At 49.1% G+C, this 12,264-nt stretch overlaps 1 long non-coding RNA gene across 1 annotated transcript; it reads left to right on the top strand.

Moving 5' to 3' along the window:
- Positions 1–225: 225 nt before the first annotated feature.
- On the top strand, positions 226–1,661 carry LOC122214906. Its single transcript, XR_006200143.1, has 2 exons — positions 226–341; positions 1,081–1,661. It is a non-coding gene; the product is annotated as an uncharacterized LOC122214906 (long non-coding RNA).
- The last annotated feature ends 10,603 nt before the right edge of the window (positions 1,662–12,264 follow it).

Raw genomic sequence — 12,264 nt, 5'->3', positions numbered from 1 at the left:
GTATGCCCCTCCCACCGCCTCCCATTTCACGGTGAGATTTGGTAATTTGCAAATTGAGCAGCCTTCATTATTTTCCGAGGCACAAGCAGGGTCTCCACTCCTTGCTAGGAGAATGTGACCCAATCATTTGTCACAGCAACGCCCGGATTCTAGAGCACTTGAGAATTCTTAGCCATAAAGCTGATTACTAACACAGGAGTGGTGGGGAGTGGGGCGGGGGTGAATCTTTTAATCTGGGAAGGAGGGGAGGACGGAGGCAAAATGGGAAAGACATAGAGCCCGCTGGTGTGGTTACAGCTCCAAGAGGAGCTTTTGGAGAATCAGAATTACAACTTGGATGTGTGAGTGAAATTTCCCTCCTTCTCGCTTTTCTGCCTCGTTTTCGTCGCCGTCTGGGTCTCTCTGTCACTGTCTCCATCTCTGCTCTTCTGTCCTTCCTGAGCACTTGCTGAAGATACCCTGCCTGGAAATAATTGCATTCAGACCCCTGAGTCCCACTTAAAAGTCTTTAGGACTGATCGAGATAAACTCAATCAGGCTTCTGTTTCCACCCAGAGTGCCCCCATCATTTATTAGACGAATTAAAGTATCAATTTCTGTTTAAACATTAACAGGGTGATGCCAAATATTAGTCAGTTCCTAATAATTTTGAGGGATTAAAAAGATAATAAAAGTAATAGTCCATTACATTACCTACTTCAGCAAGATTGTAATGAACGTAATAAATTCTGGATCAGGGTTATAACAACTTCCATCTATTTAAAATGAATTTGTAGGGTTACTTTCATTAACTATGTATATGGGGGAAAATGATCTGACATATTACTTTAAAAGAGCTGTAAAACCGATTAGGAGAAAATATGCTTTCCAGACAGGGATGCCGGCCACCGGGGACACGCGCATCCTTGGGAAGAGGGGGTCCAGCTGCCGAAACAGCCCGATTCTGGGTTTCTCATCCTGTGCCCTCGCTGCTGGGGAGAAATGAGGACAGAATCAACGCCAGAATGAGGGGAAAGGAGGCTTTTTCCCCCCATCTCTCTCCTTTTTTTTTTTTTTTTTTTTTTTTTTTTTACTCCCCAGGTATATTCCCGCTAATGAACCGGGGCTTGCCATGGGAAGTTCTGCAAGGAAATAAACCCGGAGGCCTGCCCGCCGCCCAGCCTGGCCTCTGGGCCCCCAGGGGAAAGCTGCCGTATTAAAGGGGCCCATGCCCTCATCGCTGGAGGAGACAAGGGAGCGAGCACTTGGCTGCACCACAGAAATTACTGCTGTACCTCAAATGCCCGCTTCATTTATCAATTTCATAGCAGAAAAACCCATATGACTGCCTTGTTCACTCGTACGCTAAATCTCGACACGAAAGCTCCCCACCGCCAGTCAAGTGTGTTATGTGTGGGTCTGGATAAAGTAACTTGAAATACCACTAATGATTTATACTTAATTGAACCTCTAAGTGATTAAAGTGGCAGTAATGAATGAATAACACCCTCCCTGTTCCCTCGCCCGCCGGGCCCAGCGTCTCCAGGCAGAGTGGGCCTCGCCTGGGGACATCAGCTCGGACAGCCAGCCTGAGCCATTCCCTAGGCTTCCCCCCCAAGCTGCTCGTCTGGGTCCTGGCTAAATTGCTCTCGCCTGCAGTAAATGACTCCATAAGCACCGTATCAGACCATTGATCCTTTTTATTAGATTACCCAATTGTAAGGTTAATGCATTTGCATTTGGCAAACGGAGTGGGTCGGCCTGAGTCCCACGCGGGGATCGGTGTTTAAACGGACACACAGGAGAGTGGCTCTATCAACATATTGATTTGTTGGTAGCAGTAACCAGATGCTGATGCCCTTCCCCCACCCCACCCGCCAAAGAAAGTGCCAGGAGAACACAGTTCCAGGGCTGTGTCTTCCTTCCAGAAGCCCTTCTGACAGCCAGGAGACCAACTCTAGTGCCGACCCCCGATACTTGTGTTTCTAGAAGAAGGAAGCGTCCTGCAAAGGCTTTCAATCACCTCAGACAGGGATAAATGTGGGCCCCTCACCTCGGACCAGGAACGCAGCTGATTTCTCTAAATGAGGGAGAGCCAGGACTTAAATCAGTGACAAGGACACAGCTTCAGAAGCCAAAAATTCTTCTTTTCTGAAACTCATAGAGTCAGACCAGGGCAGCCATTTCTACCTCGGTTACTATACTCGACATGAACTTTTTCTTGGATTTTCTAAACACATTAACCAAATACCATTAAAATGGTCCACCATTGTTAAGGCTTTTCTAGTAAGTAAATTTCTAAGTTGGAAGAACATACTTTGTTAATCTAACATGAGTTCTATAATGAAGATAGTTTTCTGCAACTAGAAGCTACCCAGAGAAATCACTCCAGAAAACCATGTTCCTTTATAGATGGGGAAACTGAGGCCCAGTGAGAGAATGAATCTTACCTGAGGCCCCCCAGTGAGTTCATGGAAAAAGTCCCCAGTCTTCCGCCTTCCAGATCAGCCTCCGGTAAGAAGGCAAGACTCCTACAAGAGGTGGCTTTGAAGCTGTGACACTGAAGAAATAGTCTTTTTATACAAATGTCTTAAGACACGAGCCATATTTCATATTCAGCTGCATGAACTAGGTCTTTGTCTGAATCGTCCTGCGGAGTAAGATTCGCTGTGAGTAGTGCTTACAGGATGGATTTGTTCAGCATCCTGCATCTGAGGACAAGGAAGGCAGTTTCCTCAGTACAATTCAGTTCCCTTTTTCCCCTCTCCACCTTCCAAAGGGAGCCAGGAGCCTGGGGAGGAGCCTGTCCTGTGAAGTCAGACATAGAGAGTTCAAGTCTCAGCTCAGTCACTTGGGGGTCAGATCATCTTTCTGAGCCTCAGTCTCCTGATTTGTAATAATCCTTCCCTTGCCAGATTGTTTTGAGATGCAGTGGGTTTATATGGGTAAAAATGACTGGCTTGGATGCAGACCTCGTCCAAGTAGGGCTTCTTATCTGTCGGTTCCCTCCCTCCTGGTTTCTAGGACAATGGTGATCCCCTGGTCCCTACAGGCAGTAACTGATGGATGACAGGGAGCTGGGGACAGCTCACACTAGTGAAGGGAGCTGCTTACCTACCCGGCTCTCTCCTACTGTATAGGAGAGGCCAAGACCCTGTCCTGGCCTGAGTGTCAGAGGACCTAAGAAGCCACAAGGAAGAGGGTAAGGCCATTGTTAAAACAATAATCTTATTCACTTACGTTTTTAGAGCACTCTGTCATTTATCAAGGGCTTATTACATGCATTTAACCTTGTCTAATGCTCCCAACAACACTGTAAGGTTCAGATGGTTATGCCCACTTTACAGAAGCAGAAATTGAGGCTTGTGAAGGCCAACTGACTGTCCGAAGTGACAAACCTAGGAAGATCCAGGGCTGGGATTTATACCCAAGCACATCAGCCCCCAGGATCTGTGTTCTGTCACTGTGCCTACCCCACTCCCCACTCCCCTCCCAGGACTGGAGGTAACTTTGCAGCAGGGGACAAACCAACATTCAGAGACCCTGCTTCTCCTTCCTTTTCTCGCCTGCTCTTCCATTAATCAACAGCCCTAGTGGCAGGCAAGGGACAGGAAGGCATTTGTCCAGAGCTTCAGATGTGAAGGGAAAAAAAAAATCACTGAGTGAGCAACAGTTGGCCTTGATGAGTTATTGAGAAAGTGCTGAGGTGGCAGGTGAGGTGGTGACAGGTCCCTGGGGGCCCACGGGAAGCAGGGTATCTGATAGGGAGCGTGATGCGGGTAGATGCCATCTGGAGATAGTCGAGGCTGGTCTCTCTGGGAAAGAGGACAAAGAGAGGCCCAGCTAGAAGAGGCTATTTATCCAAAAATTTCTCAACGTTAGAGCTTGGTACCCAATACGCTTTGGCCTGAGCAGGCCAAACTCCCAATTCCCATAGGCCAATCAGTCAGCTACCACTTCTGTTCTAGGGAGGACGCTCAGAATATCAGGGTAGGGGAGCTGGATAACCTGGAAAAAAGTGGCCTGTATAGACATGGACAGACTTTTTGTCTCCAGGTGGGCCTGTGTTCATCTGCAGGGATGTGCGTGCAGGGGTGTGTGTGTGTGTGTGTGTGTGTGTGTGTGTGTGTGTGCGCACGTGCAGCACATGACACTGATCGTGATATGTGGGACAGTGTCTCTGCGTGTAGTTGTGTCTCCAGGAGAGGAGGAGGAGGGTGGTGGGCATGTGTCTTAGTGACTGTAACTACTCAGACTGCCTGTCTGCATATCTGTGGACACGTGAAGCTATTATGGCTCCATGAGAGGTTTAATGGCCACAGCCCAGCAGAGGTGAAGGACAGTGGGGGAACTTGGCCCTCTCAATAATAGGAATGTGACCACTCAGAGAATTCTGTGCCGCAGGGTCAAGGAGGGAGGGTCTGCTCTATCTTGAAGAGTCAGGGAGGGATGTCTGGGGGAGGGGCGTTTGTTGATTGCAACTTCTTCCCGAGTCCCTGATGGGACAGACTTGAGCCCGAATTTGTGGAAATTTCTATTGCCAACCAACGTCATATTTGCTCTATTGTTACCAGAGCAGACTGAAATGGGGACACTGCCCAGGCCACACAGCATAATGAGCTAAGGCAGTTAACCAGCTGTCTCCCCGGAAGTGTAACATGTGCTTCCCACCAGGCCCCATGCACATGGGAGGAGACAAGAGGAACCAGGACAGACCCCTGGCCGCCCGGCTGCCTGGACTCCTGGACCTGGGGCTTCTGAGTACTTTCTCGTGGGTGGGTGTTTCGAAGTCTGAGCTGAAAGACTCAGAAAGACACCACAACACAGAGAGACAGAACCCTACCCAGAGCTGGACACTGGCCTGGATGCAGTGGTACCTGAATACCCCTTCTGGCACCACCTCTCATGCTACGTGCCCTTTCAGCGACGTGAGCCTCAGTTTCTTCATCTGCCCAATGGGGTGATTATTCCTCCCATGGAATTTATGCACATGGGGGCTAGAGTCCTGACCCTTAGCAGCTACACAACCTCGAACAAATCACAAAGCCCTCTGAGGCTCTGGCTGCTCATCTGTGAAACAGGGATAATAGCAGCAAATGAGATAATGTGGAGGAAAGCACTTTAAAAAATTTTTTTAAATAGCATCTGAGAGAAGTCACCTGTGAGACGGAAACTCTCAGCTGGATTCTCAGCTCTTGGCCTGGTCTGCATTGCTGGCTGGGCATTTCTTAGAGAATTTGGCCCTCTTGGTGTTGCCTTCAGGGGGCGAGGAAACCCGCAGAAGGGGGTCCAGGACCCCAAGGACAGGAAGGCCCAGGGACAGAGTCTGCCGGCCAGAAGGCACTGGCCCGTGGCTCCCTGGAGCTGCACAGCAATGATTCAGGAAAAGGCTGACAAGGATATTAGCAGTGTGGGTTTTTTTTTTTTTTTAATCCCGAGCCCAGAGAAAATGCACGGTCAGGAAGAAAGGCGCCCAAGAGAGCAAGGAGAAAGAGAAATAATCAGAATTAGCCAGCGGGCAGGCAGCGTGAGCAGGGGCAACTGAGCCCCACAGAGGGCCGGGAGCCCCCGCAGGACCCCCGGCTGGGGAGGCGGCCAGGAAGTGGGCAGGCCTGGCCAGGCACACGAGGGGTGCTACTCCTGCAGCCGGGACCTGGGCCGCTGGAGCCCAACAAGCAGGCGCAGTGAAAGACAAAGAAGCCATCGTCAGGTGAGTCCAGCAACCCCTGGGGCTGCCATGTAACTCCTGGGACCCCTCCAGCCACAAGGTATGGAAAGGGTCCCAGCAGAGGGCTTGAGTTCTCTGTTCCCCATTGTTCACGGGGCTCTGGATGTCAGCGCTGGGGTTGGGGCCGGCCAAGAGTCTGCTCAGACACTGCAGAATGTCTGCAAAGCCTCTGCAGACAGGAGGCCTCCGTGCCCCCTCCCTCAAGGCTGCAATGAGACAAGATGACAGAGACCATGGCCCAAGAAAGCCACTGGGGTGCTTTTCCTGACAGGTGGAACGGGTGTATCAGGGTATTCCAGAAGGTGGTTCCCAGTGCCTACTTTAAGAGCGGAGAGGAATGGATTTTGATGAGCTGGGGCTGAGAAATCCACTTACGTGGTCAAGGGAACTGACATCCTTCCTAACTGAAACCTGCTTTTCACAAGTCATGTTAGACAATCAGATTGCTTAAGGGAAAAAAACTGTCCCAAGAGAAACACAACACACACACACACACACACACAGGGGGTAGAGGGGGGGAGAGGGAGAGAGGGAGAGAGACGGGGCAGAGCAGAATTAACGCATCAGCCCCTGATTCCACTCCAGATTCCAAATTAATGGAGTATAAATTAATGACAAACGTGTGTGATATCCTGGAAGTCAGATGCTTCTCTACACCCCCTTGCTGTCCTCAGGCAAAATGCTTCCCTCCCCCGAGCTGCTTTTCTGAGAACATGATAACAGGGAAGGGGGGTTGTATACCCCCAAGTCACCCAGGCCGTGGTGGGAACCCATTCGGCCCGGCCTTTATTCTACGAAGGGCATTAAATTAAGATTTGACAGCGTCTGTGTGAACAGAGCCGTTATACAGAATTAAATTTTGCCCGTGTTAAAAGCATCATTTCCTGAATGCTACACTTACTACACCAAAATTTTGGTAACACCATCGTGGCCTTTTGCCCCCAGTATTTTACTGTTCCAGTGAATCTCGATAAATGGAAGCACTGGTGCCCGTGTCACCCTCTGATCTCTGAACCCCATCTCCAGCTCCTGTAACGTAGGCTCCCTTCCCTCGTGATGTGAGGTAAATTGGGATCTTATCATTCAGATGAAGTATAGAAGGAAGAGAGGGTGTGCTTTCCCCGCAGCCTTGCTGACTGTCCAAACCTCTCTGTGCAAAGCTCTAAATTACACTTGCTCACGCGGAGAGCCCAGCAGACGTTCCCGAGAACCGCCTCGAGCTCCGGATGGAGCTGTCTCCCGCCAGAGCTGCTCTGGCTCACTGCAACCAGCTTTTGTGTTCCTCTCTGGGGCGCCAGGTCAACGCAAGGGTCATCCGGACCCTCACCTTCCCAGCCCACTCTCTATGGGTCACCTAGGTGAACATCGAGCCCAAACAACAGCCCCCCAAATTTAATTTATTTCTACCTAAACAAGTTCTTTTATCATAAAGCAATAAATTTGTCTTGGTGCTAGCAATTTGTTGCGGGTGACATAACATTGCAAATTGATTAATCGCTACCGTACGGGGCAAAATGAGAAAAGCAAGGAATTATTATGAATAGCGTCCGTCTTTTACGGGAGGGATTCATTATTCAAAAGTGCTCACTGGTGCTTACATGTGCCCTCGGTGCAGATTACATCCATTTGCAGACTTCCCACATCATGCTTACACAAATCAACAAACGTGCATTTATTAAGACATAGAATGAAGGCTATTTAAAAGTGAAAAATGGCCTTGTGCCGTTACTTTTCTTCAAGGAAGGCAAATCTGCGTGGGATGTTCCTGGGAAGTGACACTGTAGCTGTCACACGAGCGTCTCTGGGTTCTGTGCACGCGGGCTCATGCAGGCGCTACCAAAGCAGCCAGTTCTGCCACTGACAGCCCCAGGGTCTGAAACACCCCACCAGTGGTTCTGGAAGCCTTGCTCTGGCTCAGGAGACTTCAGCGATGGGCTGTCCCGCCTGCTGGGGGAGGACCAGCAAGTAGGAGTCAAGTCTCTGAGAAGGAGCCTCCTAACCACCCCCCCCTTCTGGGATGGGAAAGGAAACAAATATTCACTGAGCACCTACTCTGTATCAGACACCAGGCTGAATGCTTTATTTGCATTGAATAAGTAAGGCAAGCCCTTCTACTTTTCTGAATTTCACAGGGTGGTTGCAAAGACCAACTGAAATCATACAGGCACATAGTCAATGCTCAACACATGTTAGCTGTCATTGCTATTCTAATTACCGTCAATCATGCTCCAGGTGTTATTATCACCATTTTCAGATGGGGAAACAAAGGCTTAGAAAGGTTGCAAGACTTGTCGAATGGCACAGTGAGCAGGACCGAGCTTCATTTGAGGATATGGCTCCAAAAAGTCATGCTCTTTTTCACTAAACCGCCGCCACAGCTCGACGCTCAGAACAGGGCGCATTTGCTGCCTCTGCTCGAGCAGGGGAGGCCACACAACACCCACGATGCCGCCCCCCACTCTTGGCCTTCAGGAACCAGACGGGACGTGGAGAGGGTCTGGAGGTTTCATGACTTTCCCCATCTCTTCTCCTAACTGTTCCCCACATCTGCAGACCCCCATCTGCCCCTGACAAGTCCGCTCCTTCTCCTCCCACTTGTCCCTCATCGAGGACTCATCCTGAAGGAAAGCTCGTGGCTTGCCGCAGCCCCACTATTGATTATTTCTGCTGAACCCATGCTTTGTTTAAAAATAGACCAAGAGCGGGGCGCCTGGGTGGCGCAGTCGGTTAAGCGTCCGACTTCAGCCAGGTCACGATCTCCCGGTCTGTGAGTTCGAGCCCCGCGTCAGGCTCTGGGCTGATGGCTCGGAGCCTGGAGCCTGTTTCCGATTCTGTGTCTCCCTCTCTCTCTGCCCCTCCCCCGTTCATGCTCTGTCTCTCTCTGTCCCAAAAATAAAAAATAAAAAAAACGTTGAAAAAAAAAAATTAAAAAAAAAAAAAAAAAAAATAGACCAAGAGCTCAACTTTCATATTCTAATTAGATTTCAAAGCAACTTTTATAAAATGAGAATACCTCCGTTATTTCTCTGCTGCTTATGGTGCCCTTAACCACTCCTGGCCAGGGTTAAGGCCCTTCTCATCCCTATCACCCATCAGATGACGGTAGTTACTCATCCTGTCCTGACAAACCTGTACGGAACCACAGACCTGTCTCCAGGTACCCAGAAGCCAGGCAGGGTCAGGTGATAAGCCATGAGCACATCTCACAAGACAATGTCTCTCAAAGGGTGCCCTCAAACTACAACTCTGAGGCTTGTAAAATATGCGAGTTCTGGGCCTCCCCCAGGCCTGCCACAGAATCAGCCAGGGGTACGGCCTGACAGCCTGAATTTTTTATAAGATCCCTGTATAATTTTGTGTGCGTGCACCAAAATTCATGACCTATTGTCCCAAATACTTCCCGGACTCCCCGCGCAACTTTTGATGCTATCAGATTGAATCTTTGATTACCGTCAATTCTCGTTGCCTCACTGACAACGAGAGAAGGAGAGAAGACACAACCTAAGAAAGTGTTCACTATCTTGAGGCCCAGGTGGGTCCCTTCTTTTTAACTGCCCCCATCCTAGGGGCACCTGGGTGGCTCAGTCGGTTGAGTGTCCGACTTCGACTCAGGTCATGATCTCGCGGTTCGTGAGTTCGAGCCCCGCGTCGGGCTCTGTGCTGACAGCTCAGAGCCTGGAGCCTGCTTCGGGTTCTGTGTCTCCCTCTCTCTCTGCCCCTCCTCCGCTCATGCTCTGTCTCTCTCTCAAAAATAAACAAACACTTAAAAAAGAAAGAAAATGTTTAACTGCCCCCATCCTAGATCTCTCAGGGCATCCCTGGGTATTCAGCAGGACGAGTGTGCTCAGGCTGAGCTAGGTGATAGTCACTTGCTAGATACTCCATTATGCTGCTCAGTCTAGGGACAAGGAGAGAGCAGACTTCCACACAAGGTGGAAGTGAGATGGGCATTTCTGTGCAATCCTGGGTTCTGTTTACAAGGCCCAGAACCTTCAAGTTATCAGAGACCTCCGTCCCTGGCTCTTGCAAAAACAGTCTGTCATTGTTTTACGTGCCCTCCAGTATAGTTCTCAAAACTTAGCCTGCATCTGAATCACCATGAGGGCTTGCTAAGACAAGACTGCTGGGCTTTCTGACTCAGTAGGTCTGGAGTGGGGCCTAAGAATTTGCATTTCTATCAAGTTCTCAGGTAATACTCTGATCCAAGGAGCAGATTCGGAGACTAGATTCCAAGCTCTGGGTAACCTCCCCAGAGTCCACATAGTAGGTGCACGGTTTCTGGTCAAAGAATGAATAATTGATTAAATTACATGAGCTGTCTTCCTGAGCCCTCTAACTGAGGCTCCTCGTTCCACAACATCTGTGAGACATCTGTAAGAGCGCCCAGGAGGAATACGTGTGGTGGAACCGGGCTGAGGGCTCTCCAGCTGCAAGACTGGGTTTGTGGCTGCTCACATCCACGGGAACAGGCCTGGCTCACCCAGGAGGTTGGCGAGCTATGGAGGGAGAGAGGCAACCCATTACAGCCTTGATGAGCGTGATGGCGAGTCTTCCCACCTCAAAAAGTGGCCAGTCACTTCCTGGCCAGACATTCACCTCTGTGAAGTCCGGCATTGATCCTTATCTCCAGGGTAACTGTGAGGGTTCGCTGGGGCTGCACGTGCAAAGGGCCCAGCAGTGTCCGATGGGTTCAGACAGCAGGTGTCTGTTCCCCGGCTCACTCACCACAATCCCTAACCCCTGTGAAATGAGTCCCAGAGATGTTTCGGGGAGTAATGAATTCCCTCATTTCAGCTAAACCACCCGTGATCCTGGTTTTGCGAAGACGTACAGCAGAACATGATAAATTATTGTCTTAAGGAGAAGCTTCATTCAAATATCCATTTCCCTGTCAAGTTAATTTTGTTTCAACGTATTTTCTAGTGGGTTCTGACTGGGAGCATAGATCGTACATAAACAGAAGAACATTATGTCTTTGGCCCATTCCCTGAGTAATGGGGAGCATGGCATGGGGGTGGGAAGGTCCAGGGATTGTGATGGACCAGAACCCACATTCCCTAGTCTCCATGAATTGGTGACAGCTCTGAGGATTTATTCTAGGCTGCTTACATTTGTCCACAGGGCACAGAGGCACCAGTCGAAAGGCTGAGTTTTTCCAGCCAGGGGCATATTTCCGGGAAACACCCAAGAAAGCAGCCTCGTATCCAGTCTCTAGTTGTGTCCGGAGCCATGGCCTCTGATGCATTATCTCACTTCCCTCTTAACCCCTAAAGACTTTAGGGTGTGCTTCCTAAGAACAAGGACATTCTCTTACATAATCAGAGTACAATGGCCAAGATCAGGAAATCAACACAGATGCAATACTCTTATGTAGTTCATGGTCCATATTCAAACTTTGCCAGTTCTCCCATTCACGCTCAAGTTGACTTATTTTCCTAGTTGAGAGTCTGGTCCAGGATCACATATTGCCTTGCTTGTCACGTCTCTCCAGACTCCCTCTGTTTAGGACAGTTCACCTCTCACTGTCTTTCATGACCTTGAAATTTTTGGAGGAGTTCAGACCTGTTATTTTGCAGAAGGTCCATCAGCTTGTTGGCTTGATTAGACCCGCGTTATGAATCTTGGGCTGAAGTAACAGAAGTGATGTGTCTTTCTCAGTGCGTCTTATCTGCCCCATTATTGGTGATGTTGACTTCGGTCACTTGGTTAATGTGAGGACCTCAGGTTCCTCCACTGTAAAAGGTATTGTTTTCCCTTTGTTATCTGTAAGTAATTTGTGGAGAGATATATAACTATCCTCGCACTCACACGTTTTATTGTCTGTTGATGACTCTTGCCTGAATCGGTTATTACTGTAATGGTGGCAACATGGTGATTTTTCTAAATTTGTCATGTATTCTACATTTCCCAGCAACATTCTACTGTAAGAATACCATAAGAACTTTCCCTTTTCCCCGTCCATTTATGTGAATATATAATACATGAGTCTATTTCTTTCTAACTCTATGGACTCAGAAGTTCTTCTTTTATTCAATGTGTCCTAATCCACTGCTATCATTACTTGATGCTTGAATCACACGACCTCATTTAATCCTATGACAACTGGGTGATATTATCAGCGACCTCCAGATTATCCTCTTAGGTTTTCAGCTACATCCGCAGGACTCTGCTTCCTGACTCCCAGCCCCAGGCTCTGTCCTTGTAGCTAGATGTCCTTGCTGGGGAGACAGGAGGCTACACATTGCTTCACCCATCTCTTATATTCTGACCTCGTTTCTAAGTCCCATGTGAATGGGCCTACAGGGTGGAGGGAAGCCTGACTTCCCCAGCACTCTTTTTCTCTATCTGACACAGATCAGTCTGGAGGCAAAGAGGCCTGTTGCCTGATCTGTAAAATGGATCCACTTATTGGGATGCCTGATGTCATGATGCCCGCAGGCCACTTTTTAAATCAGTGAGTCTGACTGCATGAGCCTGGGCACTCTTGAGTTCATTATTCAACAAATATTTGTAAGCACCTACCAAATTTCAGGCTCTGGGTTAACCTGGAGTTATAG

Source organism: Panthera leo, chromosome A3 (genome assembly GCF_018350215.1).
Source record: "Panthera leo isolate Ple1 chromosome A3, P.leo_Ple1_pat1.1, whole genome shotgun sequence".
In the NCBI taxonomy this organism is placed as follows: Eukaryota; Metazoa; Chordata; class Mammalia; order Carnivora; family Felidae; genus Panthera; species Panthera leo.
The sequence above is the reverse complement of the archived record's forward strand: the minus strand, read 5'-3'. Positions and strand labels throughout refer to the sequence as shown.